This window comes from Harmonia axyridis, chromosome 3 (genome assembly GCF_914767665.1).
Source record: "Harmonia axyridis chromosome 3, icHarAxyr1.1, whole genome shotgun sequence".
In the NCBI taxonomy this organism is placed as follows: Eukaryota; Metazoa; Arthropoda; class Insecta; order Coleoptera; family Coccinellidae; genus Harmonia; species Harmonia axyridis.
Window position 1 is genome coordinate 54,983,100 of NC_059503.1, and position 15,770 is coordinate 54,998,869.

Genomic DNA, 15,770 nt, shown 5'->3' on the forward strand with positions numbered 1-15,770 from the left:
CAAGAAACTTGTAGAAGTGAGGAAGCAGCCTCCTTGAAGCCATCCCAAATACTGGAGTTCATTAGAACTCTGGAACTGGAACGTGAGCTGTAGATCACGCTATGGCAAGAATAGCTCTAATGGAAGCATAATACACTTTTAGGAACATTGTAACGGAACTCCCTGAATTAAATCTTAATCTAAAGTATGATATTATCAGTGCGAACTCTTATAACCAATGGTTTTTTGTATTCCTCATGTTGAATATCCAAGTAAATCTTCTCTTGTGGAAGAAAAAGCAATGAACTTCCAAGTAAAATTTCCATTCAAAACCCCGATAATGGACAAATAATATCCTTTTAGGCTCAAATATCATAAATCATACGTGAATTCAGAACACACAATAACGAATTAAATACGTAAGGCACGCTTGACCCTCCTTTTGTTCCTGAGTTCATCCAGGCCGTCTAACATGGGCTTTGCACGATATCCCCACCATTCGGATTAATTTGATGCATAGGAATCCATTAATTATGTACAGCATTCTGATTCGGGATACCGAAATGTGTTTTCTCCTAATTCTGCTTTCTGTTATAGAGATGAGCACTAGCGGTTAGTTTCATCCTCGGTTTCATCTGAACAGTTCAGTATAAACTGAATTCATTTAAGGAAATATATCAATTCGCTTTGTTTATACAGGGTGTCCCAATGAAAATTCAGAAAAAAATAATTTTCGAACATAAATCATATTTGTATTTATCATGAATATGTTCCGAGAAAAACACCCCCATGAAGGTGGCATCAATCCTCAACATTTTTTTAATAGAGACGAGATGAAGAGTGTTGGTTAGTTTGAAAGTTAATTACGTTCTGTGCATAACCCAGTTGAAATTCTTTAAATCAGTTCAATTCACGAAATAATGTATTATGGAAACTACTGTCAAAAGGTGTGGTTGAATATACAGTTGAATTGCCCAAATTCAAGAACTTTAAAGTTTTGAAGAGCCCAAAAATTATTTTCAAGTTCTGTATTAGTGAGAAAGAATTCCTATAATGACATTGTTCCGAAATAACCACCCGAGGGAGGCAACAACCCCCAATTATTTTTTAATTCTTCGGAACTCTAAGGTTCTTGAGTTCTGGCGGTTCAATTGCCTGTTCAACATCTCCTTTTGACGGAAAGTTCAATATAACATTATTTCGTGAATAGTGAACCGGTTCTGAAAATTTGAACTGGGTTGTGTACAGAACATGAATAAATTTCAAACTAACCAACACTCGACATCTCTTCCCTATTCAAAAAATGTTGGTGGTCGATGCCACCTTCATGGAGATGGTTTTTTTCGGAACAAAGTCATGATGGCAATTCGTCTCCCTCAAAACAGAAGGTTTTTTGAAATCTCCACTCCTGATTTCTTGGGGTGGGGGGGGCTTCAAATGATGATTTTTTCACGAGGTGTATATCAAATCTTCGAAAAAAATTCAACAATATATTCAAGGTTTCTATGCCACCCATCTTCAAATAAATTGTTGGAAATTTCACATACTAGGACTATAAGGTAGTAGTCTCACCATTTTAATACAACCCATTCATTCACATAGATTTCCTTCAATACAGAAATATTTCAAAAGAGGTGAAATGCTAGGAATTCCAGGGTATCCTCCAAAAATGTTGAGTGGCGTTTCTACCTAATTAGATCTGTTTAGTCCTTGAGAAAAATGTGCTTTCGTGTGATGCTGTCTCGCAGTGAACATAAGAGCTCTGGAACGGGAAAATCGAAGAACTTATAGGGTTTTTCAATAAGTGGTTTCATTTTGATATCGAAAAAAACTAATATATTTTAGGGAAAATAAATAGATGTTTATTACATTGTTGAGAAGAAGATAAGCCAATAACAAAGAAAACTATATCAGTCAAATGGCCGAGGTTGTAGCACCATATTCTTCTCATAAAAAGTACCATGACCAATTTACATATTTGCGGCTGTATATCCTCGATAGCTTCACGAATTCCATTTTTATACGGTCTTGAATCGATTGAAGCACTGGCATAGAGACCATATCTTTCACCTGGCCCAAAAAGTCTAAAGGAGTTAAATCACAAGAAAAGAGATCGAGAAGTAACACGGTCAGGCAACTTTTCTTGCAAAATTGGTATTGTTTCGTTACTTGTGTGGTGCGTACCGCCGTCTGGTTGAAAATAAACGTCGTCCACATCAATATTTTATAATTCTGGCCATAAAAAATCACTTATCATAATTCGGTAGCTCAATCCATTCACCGTAACAGTTGCACCAGCCTCATTTTCGAATGAGTAAAGTCCAATCATACCACCATCCCAAAAACTCCTCCAAATAGTTAGGTATGAACAGGCTTTTCAGCAATTATTCTTGGATTTCCTAGCCCCAAATGCGATAATTCTGCTTCTACCTTCGAGGTGAAAATAGGCCTCATCACTGATGATGATTTTCCAATGACAATCCGAATCATTTTTATGCAATTCAAGGACCCCAATCAGCGAAGATACGACATTGCTGGTGATCGACCAGCTTGTGTTCTTGTGTTTACTGAACTTTGAAAATCTTAAGACCTAAATCTTTAAACAAGATGCGGTGTAATATCATTTAAACTTGGGTTTTCGTCAATACTACGAGCTACAACAGCAATATTCCCATTTGTTCTTTGACGTCGCACAAGATTTCTTCACATCACTAACTTTTCCCAACAGTTCAAATGTATCCACCAGTTTCACTATTGTCGAGAAATTGCTTCACGGCGAAGTAGGTCCTTCATTATTGCTGTGACTGTGCAAAATTATAGTAGTGTTACGGTTCATTTTTTGTGAAGGCATAGTTTTTCCTTGTCAAATGTCGAAAAATAACAGCTACAAAAGTGGAGGGTGTCCACATACTGGGCTACTCAAAATCAAACCTCTCATTGGAAAACCTTTCGAATGGTTTTAAATTCCATTGATATATACAATAGATTTAAACTGTACTGGTACATTTTTATCCTTAAAGATGAGCTTGCAGAATGCTGCTCACATTATCTGTATTATTCCCTCAATTTCTAACGTTTGGTGTTCTTTTCATCAGTACATTTAAAACGTGAAACTTACGACAGTTCTATTTTACCAGTGGCAACTCATGGTCTAGAGACTATGGCAATGTAGAAACAACTGAGAGTAACTCAAAAATCTATGGAACTATGCTGAGTATGTGCTTGAGAGACAGAATTCCAAACTCCGAAATACGTAGATGAATTGGCATCATGGATAGAGTGGCTAGGTTTAGGTGGAAGTGGGTGGCACAATGTGGAGAAATGGTCGTACAGGGTGACATTCTGGAGACCTCGAGAAACCAAGAGGAGCGTAGGAAAACCCAGGAAGAGATGGATAGACGACACAATTGCTATAGTAGGAAACAATGGGGGAGAACTGGAAATAACAGAGAAGCATGAAAGAAACTGGAATCTCTTGTAAATCCATTCTTCAATCTTGATTCAAATTTGTTGTTTCATGAACACAAAAGTATTCATAATAAAAACAGAATACTTTGAACTTGAATTGTTCAAAATTCATCGAAAAAAACGAGGAAGACATAAGTTAAAATCACAAACAAGCATATGTGCTCGTAAACGTAAACCACAAAATGATCGATTCGAAAATATTCATTTTCCGATCATAGAGATTAACTGGATAGCATGGAATCCATCAGCTTGGATTCCCTATCTGTTGAGCGCCACAATCTGTTATCTAAAACGGCTCATTCCCCTCCACTGAGCAATATATCGCTCAGTGGACGGGAGAACGCAATCGTCTGGTTTTCACTTGGGACAATCGGAAATCTGTCCCTGTTCGTATTTGACTTATTAAAACTGGTAAAAAGGTTGAAGGTCGTGCGGACGTTGGCACATACTGAAATTAAGTTCCCCCTTCCAAGCTTTTACCGGTCTCCGCCACGAGTTTTGGGTTTCATTTGGGATTACGAAGTTGATAACGTCTTCGGAAAGCAATCGACTTCAACGATAGCGGTTAAATTGGATCCGTGGATAGTTGGATCAGAATCCGTAATCCAAATTGATTGCTGCGCTACATGGTAAACGTGTTGAGGTCGATTTAGGTTTTTGAGATGAATAGCAAACAATGGACAACTTCGTGTCTATTCCTTCACAATAATATTTCTTTATGATATATTTGGTTTATTTTTGTCTCGGAATAAAATTCCAATTCTAAAAATGACAAAATTAATAACATACCAAAAGAAAATAACCAAAACTGTACAAATTGAGTAAATGGTTAACAAATTGGATAACCAAATTAACATGAAGACAGACGTACGTTTCAGAATTTTTGTATATACAGATACAATTTTTTCTCATCAGTGCCTTATAATTCAACGAAATTTCTGAATTTACCAACTCATCATTTATATTAGGGCTGGGAATCATGAATGAATGATTTGAATATTCGAATAATCATTGAATAATTATTCGAATAATTGCATTTTGCATTATTCGAATAATCATGAATATTCACTGAATAGTTGAATAATCAATGACTACTTTTCTATTCATGAATAATCAGTGAATAGTCGAGTATTCACTGAATAGTTGAATAATCAATGACTACTTCTATTCAGGAATAATCAGTGAATAGTTGAGTATTCACTGATTATTCAGTGAATAGTTTTCTATTCAGTGAGTAGTTGGATATTTATGAAGTTACGAATGAAAGTTTGAATGATCACTTGACTCACTATTCAGGAATGATTAAAACAAGGTTTTGTGATTCACTACGGACAAATCGTTTTATTAATATTAGAATTACTGGAAATTACATAATATTGAAATTGATAGATACAATTGAATTAAAATTATAAATAAACTCCTGTCAGTGTTCGGAATCCAAACAAACAAATTGTCATTCAAATTAGTACGTTGTCGTTTAAGAAATTGGCTAATTTTGATAAATAAGATTATTTGAGGAACGATTTTACTATTAATTGATAGACAGAAGAAACGAGATTAATGCCGTAAGTTCGAACTTGAGGTTCAACTAATAAACACGGCTTTTTACAAAATCTGGGGAATTATACAGGATTCAAAGTTACTGGTATTAACCTCGTTCCTTCGGTCTATCAATTGATACTGAAATCGTTCCTCAAATACTCTCATTTATGAAAATAAGCCAATTCCTTCAACGATACCGTACTAATTTGAATGACAATTTATTTGTTTGGATTCCGAACAGGAGAACCAAAAATGGCGGTGTGTGACGTCACACTAATAGAGCGTATATAGCAAGAGGCAAAACACCAAAACGATTATACCACGTCGCAAAGGGTATATTCACTCATCAAAACGCTCGGATTTTATTGGTTCATTAAAACATGAGTTCAATCACTGAATATTGACTTAATAATCATTGAATATTCACTGAATAATCATTGAATAATCATTGAATAATCACTGAATAATCATTGAATAATCACTGAATAATCATTGAATAATCACTGAATAATCAACGAATAGTTGAATATTCATGACTACTCATGAATAATCAAGCATGAATAGGTATTTGAATGAATTATTCGAATAATCGAATAAATTTATGGATGAATATTCGAATACAAAAAGGCGAAAAAGTCCCAGCCCTAATTTATATTCATACTTCACAAAAATTTCATTTGAGGCACTTCAACTTTTGTCATTTTCAGAATTGGAATTTTATTCCAAGACATAAATAAACCAAATATATCATATAGATATATTATTGTGGACACAAAGTTGCCAATTCTTTGATAAATACATTGAATACCCTTCAACAAGTAGACTCAATAAACTTTTATCATTTTTGAAATGAATTTTGTTATATTATTTTCAATAGCATTGAGTAGTTCATTGGTTAATAGCTCGATTTATTTTTACTGTTAACTGTTGCTCTTTAAGCCTAAAAACTTCTGAGCGATGAGCATTTCGTCACAAGGTCCGTAATTTTCGAGAGTTGAGCCGGAAATGATCTCAAAATTAAAGTGGTTGACATTGAGCCACAAGGGGTCGATATTGATTTTTCAGAAATCAAAACATAAACATAAGCTACATTTGAGACAGGATGCACATTGATGAGATAATTTGGAAAATCAGAGAATTGTGAACAGTGTGTACCCAAACATACTTTTCACGCGGAAGCCAGAAAATCTCCTGGTTTTCAACATGATCATTCATGTAACTTGAAATTTGGTTTTCATTCGAAAACAACGCATCGCAGAGGAAAAATAATTCTAGATATTAACTGGATTCAGTCCTTACTTGATGAATATTTATTATAGATGAGAAAACGAAACGGAGTAATTTACAAAGAATTTTATTACAAATTTATCGAGACAGGAAGTTTAATATCTCTAAGGTGTGGTAGTACTAAATTCCGCCCACACCCGCACCCTGTATAAATGGCGAAGAGGTAACTTTGTCAATCCCCTTGTTATGTCAAAATCGAGTTCTTTGTTGAATAATACGTATGTATAAGATAGGCGTTAAATTTGGTTTTTTCGATATGTGCGCTGTATTCATAATGAATGATCTAGTAGAGGAGCAAAGAAAATCACCAAACAAACATTTATTCAGAAATTCTCAAAAGGTTGCCAGTTAATTATGGTTCGGCAGGAACAACCACAAAAACTCCGAATCGAATGGGTCATTTTTCCAAAAAAAAAAATGGGAGAGGATATTATATAAGGTGTTGTAATGAAGTGTAGTATATAAATAGTGTTCGCATGAAAATCAAGGCTTTAATTATCATAGTTAGAATAATCCGTTTTAGGTCAAATATGCGTCGTTTTGTTTTATAACTTGTTGCTATTTTGAAGGTAATAATATATCATGATGCCTCTCTCATCGAAGCCCTCGTACCTATTGGCAAAAAATTGAGACAGTCGATTTTCACAAGCCTCTATTGAAGGGAATTTTTCATCAGCAAAATTGTTCGCTACGCATAGGAACAGATGGTAATCACTTGGTACCAGGTCCAGACTATAAGGTGGATATTTAAGAATCTCTCAAACAAGTTCCCTGCGCTTCTGGTGAACACTTTCGATGTGTACAGCCTGGCATTGTCCTAATGGAACACAATTACCCTCCTATTGGCCAAACTGGCCACTTCTAAACGGTTGCTTCCTTCTGACGGTCCAATAATTGACAGTACAGTTCCGAGTTAATAGTTGTGATATATAAAAGCAGCTCATAGTAAATAATTCCTTGCTAATTCCACCAAACTCACAGCAAAACCTATCTTGGCCACCATTTCCGCCGGCTCACCGAGTTTTGACCAAGACCGTTTTCGCTTGACGTTGTCGTGATCCACTTTTCAGCAACAGTCACAAACCGCTTCAAAAATGGTTCGATTCAGCTTCTATTCGCAGATGGAAATTGGATCCATGGGGTTTTTTCGCGTTGACTCATGTGGTACTCATACATCGTGATTCCTTTTGAAACTAGCCTTATGCAAATGATTCCAAACGGTTTTTTGTGCAATCTTTAGATCTTGGGCAATCAGAACAGTGCTTACATGACGGTCGGACTCGATGATGTTCGTTATTTCATCGACATTTCAGGCAATTAGCCTTCCAGTGCGTTGTGCATCTGTGATTTTTTACAGATTGTTTACAAAGTGTTACTAACTAAAAAAGAAACCCCCCTGAAAAAATAACACCCTGTAAATTTGCAATAATAATTGACAAACCACGTGATATAAATTCAAAATGGTAAAATTGTAAACAGCATATTCAATGAGAATGAAGAATTAGAAAAAAAGGTCAAACTCGTACACCCTGTATCTCGAAAACAGATTGTTTGTAGTAGCATATTTTTTTTTAATTATTCGAGAAATCTCTCATTTTCGTCAAAACCTCCAATTTAAGAGCAATTAGTATACTGATATCAGAAACTATCCAATTCAATTGAGAGGGATTATCATCATGTGGTTTTTCGCGTATGATTCAATTTTTGGTACCCATTCATTTCCCCTCTGGTGCTCTTGCGATGACCAAACTTTGTACGGTGTACGAAGTTTTACATTCACTTCATATTTTTTTTTTCGAATCGAATAAGTAGATGGTAGCACTGTACGACGATTTCCACGAATTTATAGTTCTACCTCTTTTCAGAAATATATTAGTGCTTTGTACAAAGTACATTTGATCAATAATTTTTTGCGATAAACGAAAAGTTACCGAAGTTTTGTTATGTTTTATTCGAAAATTAAAAATATTTACTTTCTTCCATGTGGATTTTTGTAGGAAATTATGTGAAACCTCATAAAAAATCGGCGATTTGTAAAAAGTAATATCTCTAATTTCGTTTTGAACTGAGCAGCCACGTGGTGGTGTACCCTCTCAAGGGTTGATTCATTTCGAAACTTCAATGCGAAATGATTTGAAAGGGTCATAATATAGTTTCCAGAGCCCAATTATTCACGAATCTGGAATAATGGCTAGGAAAGCCACAAAATTGGAAATGCGGGGTTAATTTACTGTAATATAGAGAGAGAGAGACCTCGTGGAAGGTGCCCGCTGCCCGCATAGAAAGGAAATTTAAGGCCAACCACACACTTCTACCGCGAAATTATCGATCCTCATATACCTGGAAAGCTGGAATGGCAATTTCTCGGAAACTTGATTTCATTTCATAATCACTTCCACAGAATCCAACCGTGATGTTATATAATAAGGCGTATAATTATGATTTAGGAATGAGAGAAGCTGTTTCTAGAATAGGATTAATGTTCTGGTTGAGAGAATTGTATAGGTATTGCAATATACTGCTCCACAAAATTAAAGAAAGTATAGAGATTTTGAAACTGCTTCAAAAATTTTCAGTTTTTTAGCAAAATTCTAGATGTAATAGACCTAAATGTTTAATAATTATAATCATAATAGTCATAATAATGTTTATTCACTTATCTTAATAATTTTTTTTTGCCCATTGCTTTATGAGTATCGCAGTTTCAATTGACAATTCATTTCTAGCAAAAAATTAAGTTCAGTAAAGAGGATGGCCTCCTTGAACATCAACCACAGCTTGACAACGCTTTTGCATACTTTCGAGCAGATTGTTGAAGTAGCCTTGATCAATTTCCCCCCAGAGTTGAGGTAAAAGCCATCTGAGCGTATGAGGAGGTGGTTGGTGGGAATCTAAAGCCCTTTATAGATGATCCTAAGCATATTCGTTAGGATTGAGGTCTGACGATCGAGGGGGCAAGGCCAAATGTGGAGTACCATGGATTTCAATAGCTTCATGGACATTTTCGCACGATGGAGTGGCGCATTATCGTCCAAAAATAAGAAATTTGGCCAAAAGCATCATGAAACAAAGAAATGATATTGTCAATGACTGCTCTATGTAAATTTGCGCATTCATGGTAGCATCAAGCTCAAACAATTCTGCATGTCCATTCAAACAAATGCCTTCCCTAACAGTAACACTACCACCTCTGAATGGATGAACTTCCTGAATAAATCAGCTGTTTCTGGGCACCAGAAGATGGGTCCACACTCGAATACGCCGGGAAGTGGCCGGTGCCTGGTCAACCCAGAGTAACATCGTTTGATGTATTACAATCCATATATTCCCATTTGAAGGTATCATTTTAGGAAGTAAGTAAGAAGTAGGGGGTGAGAAATATCAAATTCAAAAAAGCACAGGACAAATTTTCCTTAATAATTCTTCCTACAAGAATCATTGACTAGTTACGTTACATTTTTGGCATATATATTTACTGCAACCTGACTTCAGAAAGGTTATATAGGGTGTTTTTTTTCGAGGTAAATAACTTTAAGTTGGCATTACTCTTCGAGATGGAGACCGATTTAACAGCTGTCATGTGATTTATTCTCAGTTTGGTTTGGCAATTTATCATGAAAAGACTCACGCCTAAACAATGCTTGCAAATAGTGCAATTTCATTTCGAAAATAATGGTTCTGTGCTGAATGCGTATCGCGCACTACGTCCATTAGCGATGAAGCGCACTTCTGGTTGAATGGGTACGTCAACAAACAAAACTGCCGCATTTGGAGTGAAGCTAGTGCTCAAGTGTATTTCGAAACACCGTTACATCCAGAAAAACTGACTGTTTGGTGCGCTTTATGGGCTGGTGGAATCATTGGTCCGTAATTCTTCAAAACCGATGATGGCCAGAACGTTACAGTTAATGGTGATCGGTATAGAGCCATGATTACTAACTTTTTCATTCCTGCATCTAACAACCATGATGTCCAGGAGCTGTGGTTCCAACAAGACGGCGCAACATGTTCCACAGCTCGTGCCACAATCGATTTATTGAAAGACACCTTTGGTGACCGCCTAATTTCACGTTTTGGACCTGTGAATTAGCCTCCAAGATCTTGTTATTTAACACCGCTAGACTACTTTCTGTAGGGCTATGTAAGGTCATTGGTCTATGCGGATAAGCCACAAACTCTTGACCATTTGGAAAACAACATTCGCCGTGTTATTGCCGATATACGGCCACAAATCTTGGAAAAAGTCATCGAAAATTGGACGTCCAGATTGGACTACATCCGAGCCAGTCGTGGCGATGCCAGAAATCATATTTAAAATGTAATGCCACAAGATTATCTTGCGGATGAATAAAATTCATGTCAATCGAATATAATCCTTGTTTTATTGCAATTTAACGTTCTATAGCTCTAAAAAAAACACCCTTTATTTTATTGAGTTTATTTTTCATTTTGGTTTTTGTCCATTTGCAGTTTTTTAGAGCGCAGGTGAAACCGCCGGCTTCTGCTAGTCTTCTAGGGATTAGTTCCATCGTGTGGATTCCCCCTGCTTAAAAATAATGATAATAGTACGAGAGCTAGCAACGTCGGGAAAACAAGCATTTCAGGTAGGCTAGTTTTTAGATATGCTATCTCTCTCACTCCCCCGGACGTCATACGGGCTATCTGGCTGGCGGTAGTGGTTGCGTTCATCAGTGCGCATCCTACCTGTACAGGTAAAATATCGATTTTTCAAATCATTTTAAGAAGTTTTTTTTTTTTTTTATTATTTTTATTGAATGTTTCGCAACATGAATATATTATTGCCAGATAGTTTTATCGTTGTTTAAATTGTGCCAGGCGCTAATTTTGAATTGAAAAAAAAATTTTTTTCAAAATATTTCAGTATGGCTGAAATTTTTATATGATGTTATTTAAGTATCTAAAAACCTAAAATTAATTTGCCAAACAATAATTCGATTGTTAAACCTTCAGCCAGACCGATCTAAAAGTAAAAACTGATGTGGTACCATTTTGCTTGGTATAGGAATAGTTGTCGAATAAATTACAGAGAAAGAATTAAAAACTATTGAATTAATTGTGGATTAAGATAGCATTAAAATAATTATTTATTTTTGTGCAAAATTAAGGTAATAATCTATCTCAAGGATGAAAGTAAACAAAAATTATATTTTTTAATCCATAATTGTGTCACAAAAAACGGAGGCATCTTGATAATTATCATCATCTTCATCACTACTGTCATTTTCATTGCCATCGTCGTCTTTTGGATTATCATCGTCTTGTAATAAGCTATTATCTGTAAAAGAATGAAAAATTTTATAATCTTTCGGCAAAGAAATTTATTAGTATTTTATTTTCAATTTTTACCTTTAATGATAATGTCGGCAACTAATGATGGTAACTGCTCTCCAACAAACCAGATAAAATAATATTTATCGTCATTTATGGTCCAGCCAGAAGCTTGAGGTGATAGAGATGTTGGGTGTTGTAAATGAGCATTTCTCCAAAACTTTGTAACGTAACGAATTCGTAGTAAATGCAGATACAATTCAGCTTTGCATGGTGGTAGGCTTGATGGATCAAAATTACGAAATTTTTTTTCAAAATTATCATCTGATTTTTTAGACCGATAAGTGTTTGAAAACAGATGAAACCGAACTTCATTGACGTTCCAAGAATCACGAGCTCCGTAAATGTGACAAATAAACTTTTCTAAGATCCTAAATGTCTCATCCAGCAATTCTTCATCATCTGTTATAATATTTTGACAGGCTAATTGATACTCTTCTGACTGCTCTAACAGTTTAAAAGGTCGAAGTTTACCTTTCCGGAAAAAAGCTGGTGTGTAGTCGCATCCTGTGAGTGCATGAAAGCACGGTAGAGCTTTCGATAAAGAATTCCCTAGAATTTCGTGCACTTGATTGACGCTTATAAATCGCTCATGATTCCCTACGCCCAAATTTACCCAGATTTTTAGTGATGCATTCAAATGATGCATGTTACCAAGAAGTATTATTAAAATATCTGTGTCTGAGCAGCGTATCACAACTTCACCATCGACATTTATTTGGCAAATGTGATATATTATTCGAGAATCGGCTTCTTCGTGTTCTTCGCAAGACAGTGAATCTTCAACAGTTTTAATAACTTTATTACTTTCAACCCGGTATGAATAGCACTTGTTGAAGTTCACATAAATTATTTTATCTCCAATGATAGGAGCCATTTCATCACAAGCCCAATGGTCAATAAAAAAATTAACAAGGGCTTCTTTAAAATATATATTTTTAAGTTCAGCTATAAAATTATGTGGACGAATTTGATTGGGCCCGATTGTAACTTGGCTGATTATTTCATCCCGACGTGAACGCTCAAAATCTTTGATTGACGGTGTAAAATATTGATCGAAGACAATATCGACACGATTGGATTTAAATCGTAGTATCATACTCAGAAATTTTTTAGATAAAGCATCGAAGGTTACAGGTACTTCTTTCATTAAGTGTAACATGAAGAAACCATCTAAAATAGCTGAATTAAAAGATGAAGGTGGCTTATCGACGTTACCACCGATTTTCTTCTCAATCAATTTAAGCAATTGAGATTTGTCAGTTTTACAAATACTGCCATCTGCGTGGCACATTGATGTTGGCACTGGTGTCAGTGGAAATGTTAAAACTTTTTCAATATCAACTTTATGAGTTAACGATATTCCTAACATTCTCCCAAATAAATCGCGTTGCATTCTCAGCTCGACAACTTTATTTCCGAGAGTTAATTTTTTTTTTTGGAGCCTCAGCGAAGTTAAGTATTTTATTTTTTTTTATCGGTTTGTCAAATCTACTTTCATCTATAGCACATTCAGTAATGAACTGTTTCCTTAACTCATCACCATTTTCTTCGACGTTCAGCAGGAACTCAGCTATATGTTGAGAGGCCGGCTTTCCAGTAGCTATATTGTAAATATTATCTTTGTTTAGATCTGGATCAAACGGATTACAGTTTTTTTCAAAAATATCGATAAAATCAGCAAGTTGTTTTTCAAAAATTTTAATCCGATTAGGTTGTAAGTCTGCGGTAACGTCTTGCAAGTGTCTTAATCCACAAACATCGAGAACATGGGAAATCAAAGCAGCCCTAATACTATGGCTTTTTGTCCAGCGTTGACGTGCAGCTATCGAATTTGTAAAATGTGCAATACCGCTGAGACGTTTAGCTGCATCTGCATTTATAGTCTGTTCCAACGTAAGATCTATTGGTATTCTCGAAAAAGGTTTATCAGTTCTTTTAATTCCAAAACATCCACACATTTTAATTTTTCGCTAGTCATTGTAACGCAATTTTGTTAAAAACATTAAAAATAACAGCAACGAATACACCAATGTGACTAAACTGACGCCATCTTGATTACAAACAGCTGCCGTCGTCTATCTCGCTTGCGCAACTAACACGTGTTGTCTGTACTCTTCCAACATGCCCAATCACTTTTCACTTTTAGATCGGTCTGGCTGAAGGTTTAACAATCGAATTATTGTTTGGCAAATTAATTTTAGGTTTTTAGATACTTAAATAACATCATATAAAAATTTCAGCCATACTGAAATATTTTGAAAAAAATTTTTTTTTCAATTCAAAATTAGCGTCTGGCACAATTTAAACAACGATAAAAATATCTGGCAAAAATATATTCATGTTGCGAAAAATTCAATAAAAATAATAAAAAAAAAAAAAACTTCTTAAAATGATTTGAAAAATCGATATTTTACCTGTACAGGTAGGATGCGCACTGATGAACGCAACCACTACCGCCAGCCAGATAGCCCGTATGATGTCCGGGGGAGTGAGAGAGATAGCATATCTAAAAACTGGCCTACCTGAAATTCTCTCTCGAAAACGTTGCTAGCTCTTAGACTATAATTTCTATATTCAATAACGAGGAATTGCATATTCGGCGAGGATTGAAGTATTATCCACAACAAAGCTCATTTTTACATAGGCGTACAACTTTGATCCTCCGTTTTTTCCAAAATGCGAGGCTTTATTGTAAAAAACTGGAGTTACATTTATGATTCAAAGTATTGTCCATCGCTGACCACTTCTTTCTTCCATCTTTAGGGCAGCATACGAATCCAGCGTTGAAAAATTTGGTCATCTTTCAAAGCGATCCACGAAACAATCCAATTTTTCACTTCTTCCTAAAATCGAAAGTGCTGGTCAGCCAGGCCGTGTGTCATTGATCGAAAGAAGTGATAGTTTGAGGAGGCAACATCTGCAGAATATGGCGGGTGGGGATAGGACTTCCCATTTCAACGTTTCCAAGTATGTCTTTACCACTTTCGCAACATGAGGTCGAGCATTGTCATGCTGTAAAATCACTTTATCATGTCTCTCGTTGTATTGCGGCCGTTTGTTTTTCAATGCTCGGCTCAAACGCATTAATTTCGTTCGATAACGATCGCCTGTGATTGTTTCAGTCGATTTTAACAACTCATTATACAATACGCCGAGCTGGTCCCACCAAATACGGAGCATGACCTTGGCACCGTTGAAATTCGGTTTGGATATCGATATGGAAGCATGGACGGGATATCCCCATGATTTTCTGCGCTTGGGATTATCGTAATGAACCCATTTTCGTTTTCAGTCACAAAGCGATGCAGAAATCCCTTCCGTCTTTACATTGCAAGCACCTGTTTACAAGCAAACAAACTCTGTTCAACATCTCTTGGCTTCAACTCAAACGGCAACCAATTTCCTTGTTTCTGAAACATTCCCATTACTTTCAGGTATTTTGAAATGGCTTGTTGCGGCATTCAAAATGATCCTGCCAATTCTTGTTGCGTTTGATACGAGTCTTGATCAAGTAATGCCTCCAATTCTGCATCTTCGAAAACCTTCTCTGTTCCACCGCTATGCTGATCTTCGACGTCAAAATCACCGTTCTTGAAGCGGTGAAACCAGTCTCGATACGTTTTTTCACTAATAGCGGCCTTACTATAGGTATCATGTAGAAGCATTTGTTGCTTCTGTGGGTTTTCTATTGCTTATTTACATAACGTTGTCTTATTGTTCTTGTTGTTATATTTTGTGTGAATAAACGATGATGATGATATGAGAGCATTCGATGAGCCTCAGCCGCAGATGACAAAAATTTGGCTCGTAAGCTGGCATTGTTAATCGAGAATATTTTCATAATGCAGATACAAAGTGACTAATATTTCGAATTTATTTCGACTACGACTTACCGGTACAGCCATCTATTGCAAAATGGCTGAAGCGAAGTTGTATACCTATTAATTCAATAATTCACGCTACCACATAATTTTATTTCCTTGAAACTCACCTGGCAAAAACACCAGAGTTTCACACTATTAAGCTTTACCATATGCCATTCTAGAATCAAAAATAGTACGAAAGTAATAAAAAGTTTTCCCGATTTGATTTGCGTGCTGTCGACTGAATCGCTACATCGGCCGAGTAATGTGATGCTTGTA

General features: G+C 35.8%; 1 protein-coding gene and 1 long non-coding RNA gene across 9 annotated transcripts in view; both read right to left on the minus strand.

Annotated features, from left to right (window-relative positions):
- The window catches only part of LOC123676913 (potassium voltage-gated channel subfamily H member 6-like), a 281,964-nt gene that overhangs the window by 219,042 nt on the left and 47,152 nt on the right, over positions 1 to 15,770 (minus strand). The gene's annotated exons all lie outside the window — the stretch shown is intronic.
- LOC123676917 lies at positions 11,364 to 11,801 on the minus strand. The gene is made up of 2 exons (XR_006747019.1): positions 11,644 to 11,801; positions 11,364 to 11,572 (listed from the first exon to the last, which is right to left on the minus strand). It is a non-coding gene; the product is annotated as an uncharacterized LOC123676917 (long non-coding RNA).